Genomic DNA, 27,434 nt, shown 5'->3' with positions numbered 1-27,434 from the left:
TTGTTTCCAACTTTTGAGTCTAGTTGAAGAATTGGCAGTGGTGCAGTAAAGGTGTTTCTGCACAATATTGTAAGCCTGATTTACGGCTTTGTATAAATGTTACAGATTAAACCTCTTCTTAATATTTATAAGAATTTTAAACCAGATGCTAATATAGCGCTGCTGTCCTTAAAGATATAACAAAGCACAATCCTCGAGGCAAAAACTATGAAATAAATACTTTTTGAGATAACACTTTTCTTCACTTTGCATAAATTTAACACTGTGCTCTCTGTACAATATGTGATCCTTTTCCTACCTCCCCATAGACATAAATAGCTCTGGTAAGATGTCATGAAAGTAACAGAAGCTTCGGAAAACACCACGCATTAAGGATGCTGAATTTAATTTTCTGCTTTTGTTTTGGATGGCCTACTTACTCTTCAAAAGCCTTGCCATGTCATGATGCAGAGTGAGGATGAAGGAACTATTAGACTATATTTAGCCGCATATTAAACCTCAGCTGTAAACACCCAACAAATAATATTCATGAAAACCTTGGTGTGTCCGTAAACAAAAATGATGGCATGGTGCAGCCACCTTCATTCAGAAGAAGAGTTTGCATTGCACATCATGGTCTACCAGTCGTCCTGCCTCCAGGTACTGGGCTGAGATTGCTGTTTTACTGGTTGATAAGTATGGAAGGAACGGGTGCCTGCAGAGGCCTGCCTGGAATAGCTGTTCCACAGAAGTCACCTCTTGGAGATCCTATGACTTCTTACCTGAAACTCTCCTTTATTTTTTAAGGTCATTAGGTATTTCTAATGCAAAATGCGTTCATAGCTTGGGCTTATGATAAATGTTTCACCCAGATGGAAATCCAAAGCGTACAGGAGGAGCAATCCTGGACAAAACAGAAAAATTACACATCATTGGCCAAATTCATTGAAGTCAAGACTCTCCATATGCATTACCAATAGTTCTTGATATTCTCCCTCCCTCCACTTTACATCTCCAAATAATATTCTCACACAGATTCACAGAGAGGTAGAGGATTTACTTCTTGTAGTTTAGCAGCTTCCCACATTTCCTTGGGTCACCCACTCAGCTAGTCAACTGCTGACCTAACCCTACCTTGGGTCTCCTTCGAAATTGCAGTCTGAGCCTAGACGTTGCAACAGTTCAGATGCACTCTGTTACTTCACTAAACCACTTCCAATGCCTCCAGGCAGAGGGATGCCTTGTACTGCAATCCAGGTTTCAGCCTCTTTAATAGCAGGTAGGTTTTATTTGGAAATTGAAGGCACAAGGACTATTTCATTGCCTCTCCAAGGATAAGTTCCATGTAACACATGTTCACATCAATCTCAAGGAGGGGAGCAACTTCCCAGTATATATTTAATCCATGATCTCTACTTGATTCATTCACCTACACAGTTTTTCAGCCCTTTTCCCTAATCCTCCTACTTTCCTGTCATCCTCTTTCATGAGAAAGGAAGACAGGGCAGCAATCTCTATTGATCCCACCAATAGCAGTCTTTCTTTTGTTCCTAGTTAACAATGAATTGTCAATGGTCAGCAATATTTTAATTAGGCTAGATAAGACTCGTTAATGTCCTCAACTACTAGAAAACTAAGGAAACTGAGGAAATATACTCTAAGGGTTGGAGGCTGTAACAGTGAATATAAAGCAGCAAGCCAATGTCTTCTTCTCTCCATTACACTTTGTGTCTACGTTGCTAAAGGCCAGAAGAAATATTGTAATGTTCTTTTAGAAAAACATTTAGAGAATGCTTGTATGACAAATTATTGCTCCCTGATCTCAGGATCCCTGCATTGAACAATAAAGAGTTTGTATAGGTGCAGGTGCAGGATACACATAAAATGATCAGAGGCTGAACTCTTGACTTGTAGGTAAAAAAAATTGTACCAAGTGTCAGGGATTGAGTCACTGTCCCTAGCACCAACTGACCCATAAAGCTGGTGTCTGATTACATGGCCTTAGCCCATAATTGGTCTCCATTTTAGTAAAATTAAAATCAAATATATTATTATTCAATATCGTTAATACATTTGTATTGATGTGGGACCAGATGCTTACGTCTTAGCTGGTTTTCCTTTGCTTTGCCAAAGGTTTGGCATTCAGACTTCAGTGCCTTGGCTTCAGTTGTCACGTCACTGCCTTGATTTCAGTTGTCATGTCACTCTTTACTGTGAAGCAGGTCCAACTCTGATTTTCTGTGTTGCCCTGGGTGTGATGTTCCAAAAAAACATACAAGACTGCAGAAAGGGAGAGGGAAACATTACAGTTAGTGACCCCACCTGGAGCACTGTGTCCAGCTCTGGGTCCCCCAACATAAGAAGGACATGGACCTGTTGGAGTTAGTCCAGAGAAGGGCCACAAAAATAATCAGAGGGATGAAGCACTTCTCCTATGAGAACAGGCTGAGAGAGTTGGGGCTGTTCAGCCTGGAGAAGAGAGGGCTCTGGGGAGACCCTGTGTCAGCCTTCCAGTACCTAAAGGGGGCCTACTGGAAAGATGGGGATGGACTCTATCAGGAATTGTAGCAAGAGATCAAGGGGTAACAGTTTTAAACTGAAAGAGGGGAGATTTAGATTGGATATCAGGAAGAAATTCTTTACTGTGAGGGTGGTGAGACACTGGAACAGGTTGCCCAGAGAAGCTGTGGATGCCCCATCCCTGGAAGTGTTCAAGGCCAGGCTGGATGGGGCTTTGAGCAGCCTGGTCTAGTGGGAGGTGTCCCTGTGCAGGGCAGGGGGGGTGGAACTGTATGATCTTTAAGGTGCCTTCCAATCCAAACCATTCTATGATATGATTCTATGATTCTAAATATTTTCTTGCTTGACTTAGCCTTATCATTGAACAATTTTCTCAGTTCATAAGCAAAGTTGAAGTATTTCAGCTTATCTGTATGGAAGGAAACAGTGAATCTGGGCTGCTGGAATGAAACTTCCTGTTTTGATTCCTCTGAAAAATAACATAAGAGTAACAAAAAAAGCTCTAGAAAAAATCCAAAGGTAATGGGTGCATCCAGGGCTACTATGTTTCATTGCAAAAAGTAGCTTAAGATATTTTTTGAAAACGTTACCTTGGTGAATTAAGAAAAAACCTCCAGATTTCTGAAAATTCCTGCTGAAACATGACATGAAACCACTCATCATGTTCAACATGGCACTGCACAGAGCTAAACGACTTTAGATCAGATACTGATGAGCAAAACCAGTAGTATTAGCCTGTAGTGAAGAAAATAATTTCTTACTCATCTGGTTTGGAGAAAATTGGCTGCGGGGGAGAATTGCCTCTTGTGGAAGAAATAGAATTTTTTAACATTTCCTTAATGAAATCTACATGAAATAAATATTTTGGCTTATCCTAATATGTCAAAACTTTTAAAATGCTATTAGAAATTATCTGTTTAGCTTTTTAACTCTCTGTCTTTTTTATTTGGCTGCAACTGCTAACAAAACGCACTGCAAGTGTACAAACAAGTATTCTTTAAATCCTTTTTTTCAGTGATTTATGAATTAATAACATGGAACTTAAACAGTAGGTATGGAGCTAGATGAAGTACATTTATTTCTCATTTGACGTTGAATTTAATAATTGTAAAAAGTAATTTGAGTCAAAATGAAAAAGAAATGTGATCATCTTGGGTCTTGGCAAAACAAAAGTGATATCTAAAATAATTTTCTTTTAATCTAAAACTTCTAAAATATATAACACTTATATGCTCCACAAAGTTTTTTCTAGATGTACTAGTCGGTATGACAAAAGATTTATTTCTTATGAAATTTTACTGCCTATCTCCTTAAATCATTATTGCCATAGAAAGTATGGGTGGAAAATAAAACTTTGCATTTTCCAATGTAATACAGGCTTTTAAAAGAAAAAAAAAAAAAGTACAAAACTCAACAAGCATTTGTGAATTATTTTTTCTCCCCCTTACCAAAACCTCAATTTTACAGTATTTGTCAGGAAATTGCTGGTTCTATTCTAAGTATTCATCGGCATTAAAATCTGAAGAGCTGCAAATCTTCATGCTTCAGAGAGATGCACTTCTGGCTGTGCTCAAGGAGAATTTCCCTTTTGTGCCATACCACACCGCGGCGATGGGCATTGTCAGAATCCAAGCTTCCCTCCCACTCTCTCCTCTGCTAGCTGCTTTCCCAGCCTGGGTGCACAAAACCACATTGCAGTTCTTATCATTTCAGGTAGTTTATAATTACAGCCTAAGTAACCTGACTTTACAAGTGATGACAACATTTAATTCAGTCCATTAATCCGCCCCTAACTGTTTCTCAGTTCTACAGAAAAACTCGCAGATGTCTCTAATATTTACAGCATGATCAGTTAGAAGGTGACTACATCAGATTCCTGGGAGTAGTTTCTTCTCAAAATCCTTCATATTAAAGAGGTGCAGGGAGACTCGTTCTCACATGTACCTGTTTATACCTGCAACATGTATATCTGTCTGCTCAGCCCTTCACACATTAACATGATTTTCAGCATTAAAATTTCTAAGAATCTCTTGCCAAAGACTCAACATTATCCAGTTACGCTAAAAACAGGCAGTCACCTCAAGGTGGATAAATCCTGTATGACCTATCTCTGTGGACCAGCAATTTCCTTCAAATTAGCCCAATCAAATAAATGTGGTTTATATGTATTTTCATACACACACGAGAGACCTTGGTGGCAGAAGGGGCCACACTGAGGTATATGAGGGTTCTCTGTAAACTTCACAGGTTTGCTTGGAGCCCTCACCATGACACATGGCCAAAACAAACCTGCCCACTCCACATTCTCTGACTCTTGATTCCTTTACCATGGATGTATTTCCTACTAAGACAAGGAGAATTTTCATTTTTAGAGAGTGAGGACAGCAGAGAGTGATTTTGGGGAGGAAAAACTAAGGTCGAATAACAACATGTGTACAGAAAGGCTAAGAAAAGTATTTCTCCCTGCAATGTCACACAGAGCAGCTACTTGTCCCCAATTTGTCATCACTCTGTGAACATTCAGCGAGCAGACACCCTGTTTACGTTCTGCTCTCTGCACTCTACTCTCCTCACAGTCCTCCTCTCAGAGTTTATCGCCCTCATTTTCTGAAGTGACTTCAGCTCCCTGGATATCCCATGAAGAGGGAATTCCTTCCGCCTCACACCGTAATGCAACCTCCGCATCTTTCCTCTCCTTGCACTCTCACTTCCCAACAAGCTTCTGGGTCTTGGGCTATCCCAGAGAGTTGCAGTAGTCCCAGCGTCCTGGTTAGGGACACGTTGCCCTCTCTAACACCTTTTAGGCAACTGTTGGCCTCTGAGGAGTTGCCTTTCTATCTGGACTGCTAAGTTTACCAGTAGTGGTCCATGTGGGGTGTCTGCTTGCCCTTCTGCATGCAGAGCCAAGTTCAGCTGATGAGGGTAGGTACCTGTTGCTCTGCAAAGGTAGTGGACAGAAGCAGCTGCCTTCACTTGATATGGGATCGTGAAAGGGGGAGAGGATGAAAGGCAAGTTTTCCAATGCATTTGAGGAAGCAGATCCCATGCTGTATTTATTTTTAGCAAATATTTGTGTCAAAATCACCAGTGTTATTCTGGTAAGGGAAGCCCTCCATTCTGTCTTTCCTTCAGGGTTGTTGAAAAATATTGGAAGAAGTTCATTAATCAACAATCTGCCAGCCCTAGGATCAAATCAAGGACAAAGGGATTTATGGGGTGAGGGAAAGCAGAGAGCCATGTCCTGTTTTCACCACCCTATGCAACATATACAATCTGGGCCATGCAATGTGATGATGGCCATGTATCTGCTCAGACTTATCCGTCTTCTCAGTCTTCTGCTGCACCTGGTGTGCTCCAAGATCTTTTTTTCTCAGTGACTCCAAGAAGATGATCTGATAGACCACCCTTCAGTCACCAGTCTGTAAATTCAGGTTTGGTGCCTTCTTCCTGATTTTTTCTTTTAGCATTGAGGATATAAGATAGGGACAACTGGAATATCCCAACATACAGCGCTACAGAACATGGCTGCAGCTCCTCCAGAGGGCTGCAAAGCTCTGTCACAGATGAGATTTCTCTGAAGAAAGCAATAATGGCTGCTATGTGCAGTTCAAAGCAAGATGCACGCTTGGATACGTGGCATCCCTGGGTTACCGACAGAAAAGTGTGTGGAGATACTTTGCCTTTTGGAAAAATCAAAATGGAAAATTGCCATGTACATAAAAATCCTGACAAGTAATGTCCATTTTTCTCTCCCAATACCAAGGGCTTTGCCTGATTGTATAGAGCTAGGGCCAAAAGATCAAAGTATAAAATTTAAAATGTTAAATTTTAGATGTTAATTTTTTTCATGTCGTATTACTCATCTTTCAGGCAAGCTGCTGTGCTGAGTCTGCTAAGAAGAGTGTGAAGACACATGAAAGAATCTGGGAATCTGGTTCAATTATTTTTATTTTGTATGTGTGTTTGTGTGTATATATATGTAGGTTTCAATGTACATAACCGTCTTTTAGCTGTAGTCCTTGGACTAAGAGAAGGGCTTTATCTCTACTATGAGCATCTTCTGGAACTGGTTAGGTATGAAAAAGCATGAAATAATCACAGCTCCACCCCACAGAGCCTTCCTGTCTAACCCCAGGCGCTAGCACAGCTGTGAAGAGGAGGAGTGTGATGTCTTGGTCCAGTTTATATTACAGGAGATGCAGCCTACCTCAAACAACAGAGAATTCCCTTCTAACAGTAGATGTTGCACCTCCAAGAGATGCTCTGCTGAACCACAGTCCTGGCAGAAGCTCACTACGATGACAGCCCTTTAGAGAAAAATCCACTTTCACTTGTATAGGTTTTTGGTTTTTTTTCAAGGATGTGTAAAATTTTTGATGAAGGGAGGAGAGGAAAAGAGTAACTGAAACACACAGGAGCATCACCAAGAAGGCCTTTCAAAGACCTAAAAATACTATTGCCTTTATCAGAAACCCCTGCACTGACTAGAAAACACTTGCTTCCCAGATGAGAAGGTTTCACAGAGACCTGTAGTATTAGAGAATGGCAATCATTATTTATCAGCAAGTTTAATTACTCTTGGGCATATACATGCAAATCATTCAGTGCAGCTCATTACAGTCCAGGGAGGACAACATATGGGGAAGAAAGAGTTAAATAAAAGTATGACACTAAGTAACAGCCTGCCTTAGGGCTGACTAGTGAAAGCTTGCAGTCATATTTCTACGAGGACAAGACAGATAAAGTAGATTTTTACTGGATCAACAATTACTGTAAAAGGCATTAAAGGTCAAAATGGATAAATATCAAGTCATACAAAGCCCATCTTTAGCTAACAGCAATTTGGAAGATTGTGCTGTTTTGATAACAACTCATTGTACAAAAGCTGCTGGAAATGCATGACAGAGTTCCTGCAGAAATCATATGTTGAAGCTGTGTCTTCCTAGCTATTAATAATACTACAACAAGTACCCTCCTGTATCATATCAGTGGTTTTTAACTGCTCTTCATAAATATTTCTGGAGTTGGTTGAATTAGACTTCTAATGATTTCTCCATTAAATGTGGTCTGATCAATTTTTACGGCATCGCCTGAGGAATGAAATCAAACAAATGTCGCACTGCACTTGTTTCCTCTATGGATTTTTGAGGCATTCCTTTAAAAATATATTTTTGTTTGACAGCAGAGACATCGATTTGACAGCTTGCTTTACAAAATTAGAGTAGCTTTCAAGTAAGGTAGTTATGCTGGGTGATCTGTGTACTACTTCTCTATTATTTGAGGTTTCAGCTCACATCCCAATCACATGGGGCAATTTGTCATTATCTCTGCTAATGACTATGTGAATCTGGATCAAACTGAGGAGCTGATAAATAAACATGTTGATTTCTGGCAAACTACTGTCAAAGAACATGATTTTAATATTTGTCATTGAAAAAAGGGACACAGCTTCCTAAATGCTGCAAGATGGCACCGTGGAAGATGAGACATACCACTTATCAAAGGTATCATTTTACATCTGATTTGTGAGCAGAGGACATGTGAACTACCAGTGAGTCAGGCTAAAGGCCCTCCAGTCCAGTATCATGTTCCTTAGCCTGGTGAGTGGTTGCTGCTCAAAGGCCACAGCCACTGTTGAAGTTAATTGGGATAGCTGAATATTATATGTTCATCTATTAAATGAGATATCAAGGGTCATTTTAGTTGAAAAATGGAGGGATTTGCTAAGCTATATTATAAAAAAGTTCAGGAAATGTAGGGCTGAGATGAAGAGGAAAATACATTGAGCCTAGCTAAAAGCACCTCATTAAAGACCCGTTTCATTAGCACAGCTTGTTAAATCAGTAACTTAGGGCTTAACGAAGGTCTAGCCACTGCAGCAGCTGTGGTCCTGCAGGGTTCTAGGTAGAACATCAATTGAATTATCCTGACAAACAGCAGAGACGGGTCTAACAGCTTCCTCATTGAGGTAGCATGTACTTTCACTGGTATGCACTGAAAAGATAGCAGGTTGTGCTGGCAACCTTTGTCAAGTCTTGCAAAACCAGTGAAAATGGACAGGCTTCAGCACACCCAGACAATAGCTCTGATTAATTATCATCTATGCTGAAATAAAAATAATTGGTTAACTACCTTGTAATGGAAGCCTGTGGTGAGCTTGCAGAAGACTTAGCCTCTTCCCTCTTTTGAAATGGCTTTCCTTGTGTTTAATAAAAGATATTAAATGGCCCTTTTGATTTTGCCTTATAGTTGTGCATAAGACTTTAACTTATACCAGTTTTCTGTAGATTCAGGGAATAAGAAGTTAGAGCAGATTATCGTAAGCTTTTTATCTTGTCCCACCTGAGCTCTTGCACCAACCCCCAAGATTACTGCTGGCTGAAAGCATATTTAGGAATCACTTATGTTTTATTTTAAAGGCATTAAGTAAACTGGAAGATGAAAAAAACAGTAGTATCAGCTGTATGACTTGTATCACATCTACATTATACCTGAGTGCTTTTTAGCATTGAAGGGACAAATTCTTTGTCAAAAAAATACATGCGGCCCATTGACGTACATGGAATTGCATCTGTTTGCAAGATTGAAGAATGTAATGTTTTATGATCATTAGCTTTAAAGCACAAATTACCTGTATGACTTCAGTAAGTGTGAATCATTTGACACAGAGGTAGAACTGATCCTGTACAATGTGAGGCTTCAGAAAATTTGCCAAAGGCAAGACAGCTTTAACACAGTTTCTGGTACTGAAATTGCTTTTACCAGGCAGGGAACTGGTTATTTCCGAGGATCTCAAGAATTTTGGATTGAGACCTGTCTTCCCTCACATCCCCTGTACTTAACCAAGGAAAAGGGTTGGAGTGAGCCATACAAACCAGGACTGAGCATGTAACCAACTCCAGACTTTAGGAAACTGGGCACCTAAACCAGATTGTGCTGAGAAATCTGATGTCACTTCCTTCCCATGGTTAAGCAATCACCAGTCCCACGGATGATCCAGCCTCATATTCCTTTTCCATCTGTGGACGTTCATTCCCATCTTTGCCATAAGACTCCGTGGCCTAGCAAGAGAAAAAGGACCTGAAGGGAAGCTCTGGATCCTGCAAAAAAGAAGCTTTAAAGTTCTCCCATTTAAGCTGTTTCACTTTGATCAGATTCCCTAAATATTTATTGGACCACCAAGAGATAAAGCTCATGACAACAATTCTGCAAATGCAGAAGTTGAGACACCAATTGGGAAGAGAAAGAAACTGAATGCTAATGTTTGATGCAAATAATAGCAACTACTACTACTGCTACTCAACAATTACTCAACTACTCCTTAAAAGCTCTTTCAGGAGAGATGGAGATTGTAAAGGCTTACCCACAAATACACTTTCTTCCAGTTGTGGTTCAGATTCTTTCCTAAGAGTTAGAGATCTCATAGGCAGAGGGCAGAGATGATGCTGAATCTCCCAAGTCTGGCATTTGTTCTAATCAATAGGCTATAGGGTAAAATGTTCTGTACAGCAGTCGTGGTCGCTCCCCAAAATGCCTTTGAAGATGGGCCTCACAGGTAACAGAGTTGGCAGTATAACAACATCTTGACTGAGAATTTAAAATGAGAACAAGGATGAGATAGACAGTGGTTATTCACAAGCTGTCTGACCCTGGGCAATGGTACTACCAAGAAATTTTCAGGTCCTTCAGAATTTGTTAAGCAACAGAGGAGCTGCTCAGCCTAAGTTCCATGAGGGCAATGAAGCAGACACCTAACTCCTTCCATGGATTGAGCTCTAAAACAATAACAAAATAATAAAAAAACTCCCTTCATTTAAGTCTTCTCACTCACTTGGATACACCTGAGATTTTTATCCCTGAAAACTGAGTTCAGTGGTCCCTGATGTCAGAAGTTCACACATACAGATATCAAATATATGTTTTGTGCCTAAGAGTTTCCTGTATTGCTAAAAGAAATGACTAAGCTTCATCATTAGCTTACATTTGTTCCAAGATCTGGCTGCTTCCATGTTTTATTGTTTTCAGTATAAATCCTATTTCTCATAAATACGCATACCCTGGCCTCCATTCTGCCTTGTTACAGACCTAACCTGGAGTTAACTACCGTGACTGGCATTGCCATAGGTTAAAAAAAACCCCACAAAACCAAACAAAAACAAACCAGTCCCAACAGTGGTTTGAAGAGTTAAAGTATGTAACACAAGATTCACTCAACCCAAAACGGCTGCATTCCCAAATCTCTACCATCCTTTTACATACTTCATAGCCAGACTGGGTCTCCATATGTTCAGAATAATTTGACTCATGGTGAGACTAATCTCCTGAAAACCAACTAATTAAATTAACATCAGTGACTTTATAGGCCTGACCTGGGGAAAAAACTCATGGGGGAATGACAGGTCCTATGTGCTGTAGAGCTGTGACATCACTGCCATTGAACTGACCCCTATAGAGTTTGAACTCCAATGGTGAAGTTGGCAACTTAATTTTGAATGTGTTGGAGTCAGAGCGCAACATGCGTGTATCTGTCCTGTCAGGACAGCTTTTGATGATGCTTATTGGCAAGGGATGCCTTCAGAAGAGAAATCTTTTGGCCAGGCTTCTATTTCCACAAGCTATCTTATTGTTAAAATATTCAGCAGTCAAATAGATCATCCCTCAAATGAGTGACTGCAACAGCAATACTACACAGAAGTATTTGGAGGTTAGAAAGGATGTGATATTAAAAACAAGCCAATACTGCAATGCTGTCATGAAAAGGCAAAACCTGCACTGGGTTGAATTCATGGAAGTCCAATATATTAAAAATGTTCAGTAGGTTTTTCACTGTGCTTGGCTTGGGTTAGGTCTCGGTGGCAGTGATTTACTGCTTTTGATTCTGGTGTTACTGACCAAATTAATCATGGGTGTCATGACACTGATTTAGTATTTGTACTGCTTTAGAAATAGGTGGCACTCTCATGAACCATGACCCTCTTGTTCTGGGTACTTTACCAGCATGGGACAGAAGTATGGTCTGTGCCCAAAGAGCTTCCAGTGGAAAGCAGGAGGTGCAGACAGATGGGAGAGCGGAAGGAGCCAAGGCGCCAACACCTGCCTCTCTGGTCGGTCCTGGTCTCAGCACAGCTGCAGCCCAGCATCTCCAAGCTTGTCATAGGCACCAGAGGAATTTTAAGGTGGGATTTGAAGGCAGGAAATTATATGACTTTGGAAATTTTGAGAGGGAGACACTCCTAAGTGAACACGGTGCCTGGACAATTCATGTCTGGCATGGGAAGGAGGGAGCTGCCACCTTGATAGACCGTAAGAAAGGCTGTGAAGGACCTTGAAAATGAAGAAAGAACAGATACTTGATGTGATGGAGAGGAGGAAACTCAAAAAGAGAACCAGGGAGGAAAAGGGCATGGTCAAAAATGCCACAAGAGGAAAATAATTTTTACAGCAGTATTTTGAATTGGTACAAGATCATGTGAACAGATAAGAATATAGACATGACTACAATGGATAAGGGAATGCAGTGTAAGGGGACTAAAGCATGGATGAGCTTGTTCCAGGCAAAAGAGAAAGGGAAAATGTGGTAGTTCCTGGACGATGGTATCTCTTTTGTTCAGTTCTGGCTGAGTCTTGTGCAGGCTTGGATAGACCACTTAATCTGCCAGTGCCCCAGCTCCTTCTCTGTAAGAGGTGGATAATAACACTTCTTGTTATTGTTGTTGGGAGATATTCTTTTTTGGCAGAGAGTGTTCTGACCATGGTTTATTCCTCACTTAGTACTAGTTTGACCTTTTATCAAATTGGGACTTAGACTGCAGCACCAAATAACAATAACTTTAAAGAGATACTGACAAATCCAAAGCAGTTTGTGAAAAGGCAGGAGACGATACTAAACAGAGAAAACAGGAAAGAGCCACTTTGCAAATTTTACCCCAGTTTTGCATGATGGCTGTAAGGAGGCCACTGGCACAAATGCAGTACTGGGACCGCATCAGGCTAATACATCCCTTTATTCATAACGTGGATGTCCCGGCAGTGAAGCACAGACACCCAAGTGGATGCTGTCTACCAGGAATGCTGCGATGCCTGAGAGGCTTCCCGACTTTTCGTTGGTTTATCAGTTTATTTTTTGGTTTGTTGCAGGGCATTCAGGAGGAAAGAGTTTGTTGACTTCCATTCTGGCTGGATAATATGGGGAAATGTATTTTTTTTTTTTAAAGTTTAAGCCAAAAGGGATGGCGTTTTTTTTAAAACTTTAAGCCAAAAGGGATGGCGTGGGACAATGCAGAAAACCGGACGTGTTCATAGATAAGGAACAAATTATTCAGTTGCTTGACCTCTTCCTTCTCTCCACCTCATTAACTTACATTGTTTAGTTAAGAAAAAAAGAGTTTCTGCTTATCTGAACTTGAACACAAGATCACTCTGTCTCCAGCAGATCACAGAGTTTTTGCTAGTTGATTCATATTAAGGATTGTATTTTTGTTTATGGAAAAGTTGTATTTGGGTTTGTTGAAACATTCCCTTTGCAATATGCATGCTGCCTAGGCTATCTATTGGACTTAAATTGCCTGTACCCTTTAGTAGAGTACAGCTCTGGCCTTTTTTGGGGAAATAAAATATTGAGCTCGGTCCATATAGAAATACCATTTGTGTTAAACAACAACAACAACAAACCTGAAAGGTCTTTAATAGGGTGTCCATACTTCAGGGTTTTTTAAAAAAATCATGTTAGAAAAGGGCATTCCCTTCCCTTGTTTCCCCTTCCCTGAAAGCACCATTATAAGGAGGTATGAGAGGACAGGTTCGTACCATGAAAACTGAGGCTTCATGTAAAAAAAAAATCAATATCTTTGCAAAAGTGTTTCTAAAAACTGCATACAAGCAGACACTGTAGTAACAAAGGAAAGAAAAAAATGAAATCAATGTGGAATCAAAACTTGTTTTTATTATTGTGATGAGAACATGATTTGTGTTGAGAAACTAAATTCCAGTGAAGGGTCCACGTTACATCTTCTCATTCATGTGTAAGCACTGAGAAAGAGAACGTACAGCCAGGTAACGAGAGAGTCACTTCAAGCAAAAGTGGTCAGGAAAAAGCTAATACAATAGCTATTAGAAAAGAATGATGAATATTTGTATATTTTTCAGCTGTAAACGTATCCCATTGCTGTCTCAGAGGAAATCTTCACAAATCAAATTACCACAGCAAAGGCTGTGGTTAAGGTTTGTATAGTATAAACCCAAGTTTTTTGAAAGCATGTGATTAATTTGCTTCATATCATAAATCTGATCAGCTGGTAGGATGATTAATCAGACACGCTGGTTGCCTCTCTCAGATCATTCCTTGTTTATCGATTATAGTGTGGCTTTTTCTTCCCTACAGTTAAAGCTCACTAGTTTTCACTTAAAATGATCAGATTAGACCTGAAATGTTTACTGTGTGTAAACTAATTCTAGTCACTTGAAACTTCATGTAGCATATATTCTGGCTAAATCTGATTAGAATGGACAATTGACTTCTGATTTACGCTCACTTCAAGGGACAGCGAAGGAGCCCCTGATGTGTAATTAGACAAAGTGCACGGAGTCCCCTGCGCGGGAGGAGGCAGGAGCTCCTGGACAGTCTGCCACTTACCATTACCCAAACCAACAGAGGATGTCACTGAAACAAGAGCTGAAGTCAAAAGGCAGAGACTGAAAGTGCCCGGTCTCCCAGTGCTATGAATGACCTTGAGATATCTCCTGTAAATGTCAGGGAGTCTGGCTGTATTCTCAGGCAAGAACCCACTCCGATGCTTCTCTCAGTCATGAAATACTATTTTTGAAATACTGTTCTTATACTATAAGACTCCACAGGATAAATAAAATTTGTGGTAGGCAGATCTATTTGTATTTACAGGAGGTGTTGAGCTCCTTCTGGATTCTGGACCATTTCTGGTTGTCTGTGTCTCCTTCTTTCTGCTCTGCTGTTCAAGGTCTTCAGAGAGCTCTTAGTCATAACAAAATTCAAGTGTCTATTTTCTTCTCATCTGCCTTGACCCCTCAGACACTTCACGCAGTCAGACACATTCTTCCTTAAAAATCAGACTTTTTCTGGCTCTCTGTAAGTGGGTAGCCTGTAACTCCAGGATCCTCCTTCCTCTTTTCTGCTCATGCTTTTACTCTTTCCATTTTGTAGATTTCATTATTTTACTTTTCTGCCTCCTCACTTCTATGGAGTCCTCGGGAGCTCAGCCTCTGCACTGGTCCTGATTTGCTCAACCAATTTAGGCTACTGCCCGCAAGCGTGCTTCTCAATCCTCTTCCACCAACTGTGGTCTGTGGTACTTCTCCCCTTGCTAGCAACTGATGTACCTAAAGCAAAATCGGTTGCTCTGGCCTCTTACCCAAGCCATTCTTTCCATACACATTGCAGAAAGTATGCTAGTCTAGATTTCATCCCTGACCTCTGGATTGCTACCCCACTCTTAAATCTGATCTCTGATATGCTGTTAGCTTTTTATAGGCACCACACCTATTTTTTTGAGTCCCTTCACAATCCTTCTGTGAGTCACTGACTTCAAACGGAGGTTACCTCTGCATCTTTGGTTGTACAAAAATAGTTGCACTTGCCCTGGTACGTTTTCATGACCTCCCTCTTCCCAGGTGTCTCCTGTTCATACTCTCCTACAGAACCCCTTATATGCTTTTCAACAAGACTCTTTATGTCATCTAACCTATAGCCCAGGAATAACCTCTAAGGTCCGTCCCTCTTTCAAGTCCCTCTTCAAAGTTTCTTCAAGAATGCGCTCCACCTGTGTTTCCTGTAACAGATTACCAGGACTGGTCAGAAGACAAGGATCTTCGGATATTTCTGTCTTTCTCATTCTATACATCTGACATTAACTTACTAAATTCCAAGCAAATAAGTGTAAAGATGATCAGTCTGAACATCCAGCCTTTCTCCTGCTCCATTTTTCTCTCTTACCTGTGTCTTTCTATTGACTGTGACACCTACTTCTTGCATTTTTCATAGATAAGACAGCTAATGAAGAAAATGCACCACATCTTGCACTGAGGAGTGATCCTGACTGGAGGGTCTCAGCCCCTTAACAGTGGAAAAAACGTGAACTATGAATTAAATTTATTTAAAAAAAAATAATGTTTGTCTTTTTGATAGATCCCTATAGATGTGACCTCGGAGAAGAGCTGATATTCACATTACATAGACAATTTAGAATCTAACAGAACTATCTCACAACACATCAGGATTAGGCTAAAAAATAATCCAATAAGACAAAAAGAGGGAGAAAGTGACCACTTTGATCAATGTAAGGAAATGAACTGACGTTGCTATTTCGCCAAGAGATTATTTTTATTATTTATTTATGTGACAAAAGTGAATTCCTTTTCTCTTTCTTTTGTCAACCAGTAGGAATATAATGTGTCCTCCCTGAAGAGTACTGGAGTCTATTTTCTAACCTCAAAATAAAAAAATATAAAATCTTGCAAGTGCTTTAAAAATGAATCAGCACACAGAGGCAAGAATAGATGTAAATATTAATTTAGGGTAGCGTTTTTTTATGTTATATTATTACACCATTTCGGAGTAATTTTGATGTTTTATGTAGTGTTTAAAGTGCTAAAGCTGTAACTTCTGAAGAAAAAATAAACCAATAAAAACCACAGCAATTCTTTGCCCTATCATCAGCTGTGATTTTTTTTTAAACTTGCTATTAGGTGTCCAAGAAAAAAATAAAATCATAGGGGTAAATTTAATCAAAATAATTGGAAAAACAGAAGTGAGAAAACTAGGGGAAACAATATAAAGAAATTATGTTTCTTAACTATAATATGAAACCTCCTATCAGCGCGTCTCTCTTTCAACTTGCAAAGGTAATAATCAGAGCATGTTAAAATAGCCTGGTCATTTTGTCAAGATCATTTTCTTTATATTGGGTAGTCAACAGCAAATTTGAAGTTCTGAAAGAGAGTCATATGTCAGTAGGCAGAACCTGTTAATTGCCCCCCACTCTCATCCAGTTCACAAGGAATGAAGACCTGCAGTTCCCAGGCACAAAGATGGATCATCTGCACTTCTAAAGAAGTGGGTGACCATCTCTTCAGCCATTCTTCAGTTCTCTTCCCAGAACTGAGGAGTGATACCTTCATCTATAAGATCTGGCTAGAGTTTAACAGCTTTACCAGACACGCATCTTTTATACATTAGCCATGCATGGTCCAACTGAGTATATCATCAAACACAGAGCTCTGAAAAGTCCTGACAGAATATAAAGCAAAAGAAGATGTTAACAATAGTCCCTTCTACATGTGTGAAAAAACTTGAAGACTTCTAAGGTGGCAGGTTGCTCTGAGTAAAAAGGCAAGAAATTAGAGATGCCCCATACATAAGGACTAGCACATGGCTGTAACTCAAGAGAGACATGAGCAAGTAAAAGCAGCAAGTTCAGAGGAAGGTGCTAATAATTTGCAGCAATTCAAATTTTCTGCATGCTATTGACCTCTGGTGATTTTCCTCCGCTTTGACATTTTGTTTCCTAGCTTCACGTGTTCATTGTTTGGTTAGTTGTGGATTAAATGCTTTTTATTTATCTACTTATATGCCAAAGCCCATGTTTTAAAAAGTAATATTTTCTTTTGCTTATATATAGAATACATTTTATCAGTGAAATTTTCCTGCAAGACGATGGCTTTTATATCGGAGGGAAAATAACAGCTCCACAGTGCTTCAGCCAAGATTGTGTGTTATGATGCTGTAAGAGACAGCAGAAAGAGAGATTATAAAGCTTGCAATGAAGATAGCATATGATTTGTCTTTTATAATGAATAGTTTGATCTCTTTTCTTTCTTCGTTGCCATGGTGTTCTTTTGTGACTTTATTTATAAGTGCTTCATGTAGAATCCATAGTCAGCTTGGTATATTTTTTTCTAAAATCTGTGTATTGCCAAAGTCTCCTCCTGTACCCACGTTTCTTGTTCAGGCATCATTGAGAATACTCACATTGGAGATTAGTAGGTAACACCTCAGGTTTTATCAAAAATCATCATCTTCATGCTGTTTCACACTGTCTTTTAAAAGCATGTGAATAATGAAACATAGACCTGTTCAAACTCTCCCAAAAAAATCCGTGGAAGAGCTTATTGTAATCCTCAATGGGAAGTTACCAAAGCTCTCCAGATAATATCCATGCATTTTCCTCCTCCTTTTTTACCCACTAAAAATAACAAAACTTTTATGGCCCAGAAATAAAAATCCCAGATCTATACACAAATGATTAGACCACTTAACTGCACTATAAAATTATCCATTCCTAAAGGTGTGGAATGGCACCAAAACAAAAGATGAGAAATTAGCACCAAAGTATCCAGTAGCCTCGTGGTCGGCTCCTTGCCTGGAGTGTGGGTTCAAAGATCTCCATGGAATAAAAGACCGAATCCACACCTCCTGCATCATGAATGGGCACCGTGACCACACTAGAAAGTAGACACTGCCCGGGATTCAGGTGTTTCTTCTGTAAGATATCGGCTGTGATCAGAAGAAAAGCCTTTGAAAATCCTACTTCAGGGCTTCCCCTACAGCCAAGGACCTGTGCAGCATGTGAATGTCAACAGGCAGAAATTAGGTGCCTTGGGGATTATACAAGAGATGAACGTGGTCCTGAATGCTTAAAAAGATAGGCTGGTGTTTTAAGGCCACCTAGGCTTCAGTGGTTTATAAGACTAGCATGGTTTAGGCAGACTGGATGTGAAAGCCAGCAGCAGGCAAAGGATCGATGAGATTAACATTGGTTCCAGCCAAAATTGCTACCCTGGAGGAGGCAGTCACTGCAGGGCAGTGGCAGGCTGAAACCAAAGAGAGACTTCTTTGGTTCTGCAGTTGCACCAGGGCATCCAAGTTGCCTGCCTTTTCTCCAGCTGCACAGAGAGCTTCGAGGATCTGCTCTTCCCCAGCTGCCAGGGGACACAAACTGGCAGGAACATAGAGGATCTCACTATCCCAAGATGGTCAGCTCAGGGCTTTGCAGCAGATCGGCTGAAAACTGAAAATTTGAAACTGGAGACTGTTCTGACCGGTTGTTACAAAGCCTCATGGTGTAAGTAAAGGGACGGTCATCATTCCTCCTACGAGCGGGCATGCTTACCAGATACCAGATTCCAACAGTGGTCACTGTAGTCTGCAGACAGTCTGTCAACAAGATTCAAGGCAAGACCTTCATGCAGGCTTTTACAGGTTGCAGCCGTAACTGTTTTTCATGATTTGAGAGTGACTGTAGTGGTTTTGTGTGATGATCATCAGCCAGCGATGCCGCTTCTGTCCTGTGGCATACTAATCCTAGAGCAGCACTTCGCAGTTTCAACGCCTGTTTGTGCAGCCATTGCAAGATCCGAATTGGGTTCCCTTTCCTTCCTGCACAGCCCGTGATGCTAAATCTGTGATGTCTTTTTCTGGGATGCTGCGAGAACACTCTGCCTATCTCTTACTGTTCCTGTTATATTTTGATTCTTTCTTCATGTTCCATAAGTTCTTCACAACCAAAGCCCATCTAACAAAGATGCTCTCAGGTATTGCTGTTCTCCGCATGGCAAAGAAAGGAAACGCAGCAGGTTCTGAGTGCTACTTTCAGATGTTCACAAGGGACATCGTAAAATCTTTGCTAGCTGGCTTAACTGCTCCTGTGATCTTGTCTGATTGTTATCAAACCGCTTGCTTTTCTCCGGAGTATTTCACACTGATGCCATAACTCATCCTGACTTCTTGTACGCTGAGAACTACAACTGCGGCAGGACCTTTTCCACTTTGGTGTCTCTGTTGAGACAACCATTAATTTATCTGTTTTTCTTTATGATTGTTACTCAACTTTTTGTTAAACACATGTGGTAATCGTACTGGCAGTGCAGTGACAGGATTACACAAGTTTGATTAGTACATAATGAAAATTGCCTGTAACAAAAGTATTTTGCAATTATGTAAAAAGCACAATGCCATCTGGGTCCTGCTCATATTTCTCTCTTTTTTTTTCTTTTTTCTAATAAATGACAACAAGCAATAAAATTTCATTCTGTAGTCAAATGTGAAGTACAGCAACAAGAATTGATAAAATGCATTTTGTGTTTTCTCTGAGCATTTTAAGACTTAGAAATCAGTCCAGCAAATGCTTAGCCTGCTGAGTAGTCCTTATTCACAGAAGGAGCCATTGACTTTAATAGCGTGACCTATCTGATTAAAGATTATTTGCAAGAGCCAAATATTTCCAGGTCTGGTAGAGAGTGGGGAGGGATTGATTCAGGCTCCTGCAGAGTAATCATTTCCTATCTTCCCCTCATTCATCTGATACATGAAAGTATGGTATATTGTAATGTCCCAGAGAACAGTGTATCACATCACTTCTATTACTACTGTTATTTAGTGCACGTGTACAGCAAGGGTTTCTGAACAGTGCATCCCACAGCGGGCATAAGCTGGCAGCCAGGAGCCTGGCATCCTCTCAGCTCCATCCCTTTGATCTCACAGTAACACGGCTTTGGGCCACCAAAACCAAGTTCTTGTTTTCTCACGTTAGAAATAAGAAATGAAGGCAACTAGCCCATCAAAGACCCTTGAAAAATGCTGATGTAAGTGACCTGATGAGAATCCCAGTATGAGCCAATGAAGGCACTGGGATTACCAGTCAGGGTGAACTGGATCTCAAACTTTTGCTACATCCTCTGCAAGAAAAAGAAGTTTATCCAACTTCTTGTTAAAACAGTGGGGGGTGAGAGGAGAAAGGTAATTATCTTTCTATAAATGTTGAAAATTAGATAAGAATTTCTGTTACAAGGGTCTGCTGGATTTGGGCTTTTATCTCTGCAGAATGGTATTCCTTAGGCACCAAAATACATAGTTAGAGAAGTTCTTGCAAGATTCATGTACCCATGCATGTATAATGAATTTAAACAAGAATTATATAAACCTCAACTAACTACTTTCATCTAAGTCTGGGAAGTCCTCTGTGCTTTCACAGTCAAAATGTTGTTTGCGATCACTTTGACTGGATGTAAAGAATGGCCTGTTTACATAAAGAAAAACAGCGCCGTGTTCCTCTACAGCTATGGAGAGAGCTATAAAGGAGAAATCTTACTCCCGGTGAGCCCTACAGAAAGCATTTGTCTGAGCTGTTTATTGCCCCCTGGGAATAAAGCGTCTTCATTTTCCACTGGGAAGATGGCACTGAGCACAGGGCAAAGGGATGATGAGAGGTTATGGAAAGGGAAAGCCCCATCTCTGAGGTAGAATCATAGAACCATAGAATTGCTGAGGTTGGAAGGGACCTTTCAGATCGTCTAGTCCAACCATCAACCTAACTCTGACAAAAACCATCACTAAACCACATCTCTAAGCACTATGTCTGCCTGTCTTTTAAATACCTCCAGGGATGGTGACCCAACCACTTCCCTGGGCAGCCTGTTCCAATGCTTAATAACCCTTTCAGTGTAAAAATTTTTCCTAATATCTATCTAAACCTCCCCTAGTGCAGCTTGAAGTTGTTTCCTCTTGTCCTGTCACCTGTTACTGGGGAAAAGAGACCAACCCCCACCTCTCCACACCCTCCTTTCAGGTAGTTGTAGAGAGCGAGAAGGTCTCCCCTCAGCCTCCTTTTCTCCAGGCTGAACAACCCCAGCTCCCTCAGCCGCTCCTCACAAGACTTGTTCTCCAGACCCCTCACCAGCTTTGTTGCCCTTCTCTGGACCCGCTCCAGCACCTCAATGTGTTTTTTGGTGGAAAGAAGTCAAGCGGGCAGGCTGGACCACTGCCTTCTCCAGACTCTGGGTCTGTTGGATGAAGATGCACTAAATGACAAGGAGGGGTTTATGTCAGTACACCTGCAGAACAGTTATCTTCAAGTAAGGGAAAAGGGAAATGATTGGAATAAGTTACGGTCCAAAACTTCAGCTTCAATATTTCAATAAGTTTAAAAAAAAAAAAAAAAAAAAAAAGAGGAACATTAGTTACATGAGGTAAACAGAAAATGAGATAAAATGCTAAATAGTTTACAAAGGGTAGATAATGCTCCAATAATCAGATATCTCCCTTTGATAGCATAACTGATTATCCAGACAAAGGAAATGCAGAAGATGAAATCTGTCTGCATTTAACTAGGGCATTAGACGCGGTGCCACATGGGAAAACACTAGCAAGGCAGAAAAATGGAGAATCAGCGCAACATCTGTAAAGTGGGAAGAGGTTTAGCTAAGGGGAGCTGGTGGCCAACCGCACTCCAGCAGGGAGGTGTCACGCTGAAGAGAAGCTATTAGGGAAGTTCTCCAGGGCTCCTCCAGACTTACCATTAATATTTTAATTACTCTACACAGCCTAAAAGGGCTATTGAAATTTTCTATTGACCTAAAGTTGTGACAAGCACAGATCAGGACTGCATGGATCTAGAGGAGCAGTCTGAGTCCTGCCACACTAGAAATGGGGTGATACTCACTTGTACTAAATGCAAGGTCATGTACTACCGACTAACAAGAAAAAATTGTGCTATTAACTGGGAATAAAGGTGGAACCATCTGGAAACCATGGGAAGATTTAAATGGAAACATTTATTTTCAGCTGTTTTATTCATCACTTCCTCTTAGTGAAGTGGTCTCAGAGGAACAGTGCAAGGAGGAGTAGGGAGGTAGATATTTCCCACTCAGGCTCTTGCAAACGAGAGAAGAGCTGGAAGTCAGAGGAAGGGAACAAAGGTCATCTCAAACTCTCATTGCTGCTCACAGCAGCTACATCATGGTAGAAGAGAGAAATGGATTCTGCAAATGTGGGCAGCAGAAACCGGTAGACAACTATTCAAGCCCTCAGGGTTCCCTCTTCCCTGTGCTGGGTGACGCTCATTGTCCGCAGTCGCTCGGTGCTGGGTGCCCACGGCAGCACTTCGAGCCGTCAGTGCCCACCTCTGGTTTTGCTCACTTAGTGAGTGTCTCTGATTTGATGGCTCAGACAGACCCTCTCTGCCACCTGAACAGCCACAATAAGTAAAGCCAAAACGTTTGTCCGTTTTTTTAATTCTGCATCAAAATGACTTTCAGAGTGTTTGAAAGCCTTTCTGCTGAAACCTTTTCCTGAAAGGCATAAAGAAATGTTTCATTTAAATCCTTGTGAGAGAACAGTTGTATTTACAAAAAACTCATAGTCACACAAAATGATGTTAAAAGCAGTGCTAGCTATTTCCAAAATAAATGCAAAAGTTACAAAAACCCTGTTTGTCTCTTTTTTTTGTAATTTCAGAGGATTTTTTAAATAATAATTAAGAATTATAACCTGGTTTTCTTAATTAATCTGAATCGACTAAACAAACAATATAGTTCTGGGACCATTTCCAGTTTGCAAATTGTATAAATCCATACTAGTTTATGATAATTCTTGTGTATGAAACATATTAATACTGTGGAAAACAAAATACCAGCATTTGTTTAATGAAATCATTATCACTAAACACTTATCATCTGTTTAATGAAATTCAGAAATTCACAGATGGTTGTTCTCTTATACAGCAAATGCATGTTTAGCAGAAAGAATGTTTAGAAATAAATATAGCAATCAGTATTATGAATCTGTCTTTTTTTTGCAATAAAACTCAAAATATTTTTTTCAAACATAGATGTGGACTATCAGCCCAGAGTAAGATTATTTATCTGTTCTGAAGAGTCCTCTTTAAAATTAAAAAGAGGAAATAATCTGCTTTTTGAAATAACAGATTTAAACAAACAAATAAAAGCGGAACGCTATCCTGATCCAGAGGCTAGCAACTATCCAGACTTCACAAATCTGCAGCTACCACGTGCGTAATAAACTCTGGTGAGGCTGATAATTATACTGAGGAATTATCCAGGATTGCAACGGCAGTAATTATTATCCCCTATCCAAAACTAGTGTAAGTTTAGCCAGCCCTCATCACAAGCCCATTTCTTTTGTTATGCTGAATATACAGCGTTGCGATTTTCTTTCTTCTGTAGACTTGGCCTGCCTGTAGGCATTTACCCCTCACTGCCTGATTTTGTTCTGCTCTGCTTTAGATGTTCTCAGTTATTTAACTGTTCCCATATGAAATTCTGGGTCTGCCCGAAGTCACGTCGTGTTGAACTGAAGCTGAGATGTTAAAGCATGTGATTTAGCCACGCAGCATAGCCTCACTCCTCTCCCACATCCGCAGAAGTTCTGGGGATAGAGCCTGACAAAGTGTCTACAAAATCAAATCGCTTCTCAACATTTTGCCCTTGAATTTGTTCTTCCCATATACAAGGACAGCAAGCAGGAGAACAACTAATGCAGGAGTGGAAACTGGAAGGGAGCATTTACTTATGGGGATTAAAATGATACAGCATAGTGAGTTTGCAATCTGCACTTTAAAATACCAGATGTCCCATTACAGTAATCCCCTTAATTTAAAGGAGTACACGTACGATTCCTTTTTGCCCTGCTCTGCTGTTGTTAATAAATTCTGTATTGCTGTCCTGCTGGAAAGGCCAAACTTTTCTGTCTATTTTCCATTTGCTAACAATCTCAGCATGAAAACATACTGATCTCAAGTACGGCTTTATTCAAGAAACAAATGTCAGGTGAAAGCGACTGTTTTATTGAAAACTTGGCAAGAGCTGGCTGCGTCAGAGATGGAACTGCTTACACCGGGTGAAATTTTAATTCATTAAATATAGATTTCAGCTGTTTCCATTTCACCACTTTGTGGAACTGGGAGAAAGGCTGCATGTCAGAATACTCTTCCAAACAAGCTGTATGTGAATGATTTCACAAATACATTTCAGACAGCCAGGTTGAAAATTGGCCAGCTTCCAGAGATAGCAGCCTGGAAGAGCTCACAACTTTCACAATCAGGTGGAACAACAGATTTCTAGGTTTCTGTTGCTGCTCTTGCTGCTTGTCCATGCTTCACGTCCTTGGCAAAATCTGCTCTCAGTTCACGGCAAGGCTGATGGGATGGAAGAAGGAGATCTGAGCAGGCAGGAAGAGACAGAATAAGTGATGTAAAGGAGCCATCAGCCTTCAGCCCTGGGGAAAATGGGGCATGTTATTAGTGCACCCAGATTTTCTATTGCTTTGCTATAGGGACTCTCTGTGGCTGGAAAATACCCTGTTGGAGGCAGCATAATTCCAGCTGCAGGACTGTCGGAGAGCAGCAAGGAGAAGTGAGAAACCCTGAATCCAGAGACAAACCTGACCGTGAATAGCTCTTCTCCCGCAGAGGTGCTGAGGGAGTTGGGGCAGGGGCATGGACCACTTCTCCTTCCACTCTGCAGAGCAGACCCGCTCGCTGAAAAGGAACAAAAAAAGTTGCAGAAGCTGTCAGAAATATTATAGTGACTGGAAAAAAATATGACCCCTTTGGATTTCCCTTCCTATGTAATTTCTGCAGGATCAGTCCAAGCCAAGGCAATAGATTTAGATCCAAGGTTTAGATTGGATATTAGGAAACATTTTTTTCACTGAAAGGGTTATTAAACATTGGAATAGGCTGCCCAGGGAGGTGGTGGATTCACCATCCCTGGAGGTGTTTAAAAAAAGGGTAGATGGGGCACTTAGGGACATGGTTTAGAAGTGTTTTTTGTCAGGGTAGGTTAAAGGTTGGACTCAATGATCTTAAAGGTCCCTTCCAACCTCAGCAATTCTATGATTCTATGATTCTATGATTCAATATCAAGGGTATTTACTCTCTCTGGTTAAGGGTAGCATAATTAAGGAATCGGAGACAATAGTGGCTGCCACACTGGGATCACTAATGTTTAGAGATAAATTTCACTTTGAGTCACAACAGTGAAACTGGCCCAGCAAAAAATCTCCGTGGAACCTCAAAGCCTAGGTAATTACTGTGCATTTTCCTTCCAAGTGCTTCTCTGCCACTTTGTGTTTCTCAGACTTGTATTATTGAAAGGAAAAAAAAACAAAACTGAAGGGCATTTTCTCCCCTCTACTGCATGGTTAAGTCTTTGAAAGCTTTCTATTTTCATCCTTCTCAGACTTATCCCTGCCCACCCTCCATGCAACAACAAATCCAGATTATGTGTTAAAAACATGAAACGTTCAGTTCATATGCACGTTATATTTAAAAGATTTTTCTTTCCGGATGTCTCCCTTTAAATCTTGTCTTTTTTTCCCCCCCTGGGAAACAAGTCTATATTTTTTTTCCCTTCTTTACACTTTCTGAAGGCCCTTAACTCAGTTCTCTTAGCATTGCCATGCATTTAATTTAGTTAAGCAAATTTAGTTTGTGTCCGTTCGTTTGCTGTTCCTGCCAATGTACTGAGCCTGCTATTAGTTCACGGACTGTAGGAACAGCACTGAGGATTTAATCTGGATGTACAGACAACAGAGGAATTTACAGCACTGGCAGACCCTTGTGTTTGTGCCGGACTGTGAGCCATCAATCATTTCACGAGGCTTTTGCCAAGAAGGTGAATGGCCAGATGTCTTATTCTGGTAAGTTTATAATTCTAAACAGGGGAATAACCTTTGTCCAGCAGACACTAATCTCCTCCACAAGCATCACCTCTAATTATGAAGCTCCACATAAGACAGTTCATTGGCTTTCAAAATACCCACTGAGTTCAAGTGTCCCACCTCCAGTACACAGAAACGGTGAGATTTAGTCATTGAGCACACTTACGGACTGACATTTACCTCATGAGTTTTGATTCAAGTCAAAAATCCAAGTGTTTGCTCTGTAGAAATGTCTACATTTTGGAGCAGGTTTACACCACGAATCACAGTGACTTCAACTTCCAAAGCATCAGTTGGTTTCACTGTGACAGGAGACAGGGGACACGGGACACTTCTTCTGGTCAATATATTTTAGTAAGTCTGAAGTCGTGGGACCACTGGAGATTGTAAACGCTCCCCACAACCCCACCACCCCGCCAGGGAAATAGCATAGCCAGCTGCAGCAGTGTCGCTGTTGTAAATGATAGTTTTTTCTCATTTATTTCAAAATTACATCAAAATAATGACAGAAAGCCCACAAAATAACAAAATAGAAAATTCCAAACCCAATTTGAAAAGTAGGTTTTCCAAAAAATCCAGATCCCAAATATGTGAATTCCAAAATATTTTCCACATGAGTTTTTGTTGTTTTTTTTTTTTCCAATTGATACAATTTCAGCAAAACTGCTTCAACCTAGTCTGCAACAACAATAAGGCAAAGAAAAATTGAACTTTTCCAACCACCATACCCTGAAAGTAAGTACTCGCTGAGATTCCTCGCTGGTCATATTACAGCCCTGTGAATGAATGGAACTGTTTGATTCAGACACAAGTTCTAGTAGAAGAAAAAGACATCTTCACTGCCCCATAAATCTTGTAATCTTAATACCAATTTTATTCTTACATGCATTCACAAGCAGCTACAGTTGTCAGCAAGCAGAGCAACTTGTTCAGCAGAGAGCTGAGTCTCGACTTCAGCATAACTTCAATCTGCTCTCCCGCACCTCTGAATTGAAAACTGATGCGAACACATCTGCTGTAACTGGGAGCAAGACGAGGTAGCAAACAGAGTAAATGTTTTTCTACACTTTGCGGCCAAAGTGCTGACATCACATAACTCTCAGGAGATAAAAATGGTAGTTAATAGGGGAGAGAATAATATAAAAAGCAGATCTGCTGAAACACTAGTCTTAAAAGTGTGGTCTGGATTCACAGGATAAATCAGTGCTAATTTTTCCCACATATTTTTCTCATTATATAAAAAGCAAGTAAAACACAGTATTGGCATCACTTGGTGAGTGATCTGATCAATGATGAGTGAGGCAATGAAGATGGGAGCTCATTATTTGAGCTGTTGCATAGATTTACTTAAAAATAAAGCAACAACAGCAAAAAGCATAATAGAAGAAGGGAAGAAAGAGTCAATTATTGCGCATCCCTGAGGTGGAGAGAAATGAAATGGCTTAAAGGT

Source organism: Rissa tridactyla, chromosome 2, assembly GCF_028500815.1.
Source record: "Rissa tridactyla isolate bRisTri1 chromosome 2, bRisTri1.patW.cur.20221130, whole genome shotgun sequence".
NCBI lineage: Eukaryota > Metazoa > Chordata > Aves > Charadriiformes > Laridae > Rissa > Rissa tridactyla.
Note: the sequence above shows the minus strand (reverse complement) of the source record.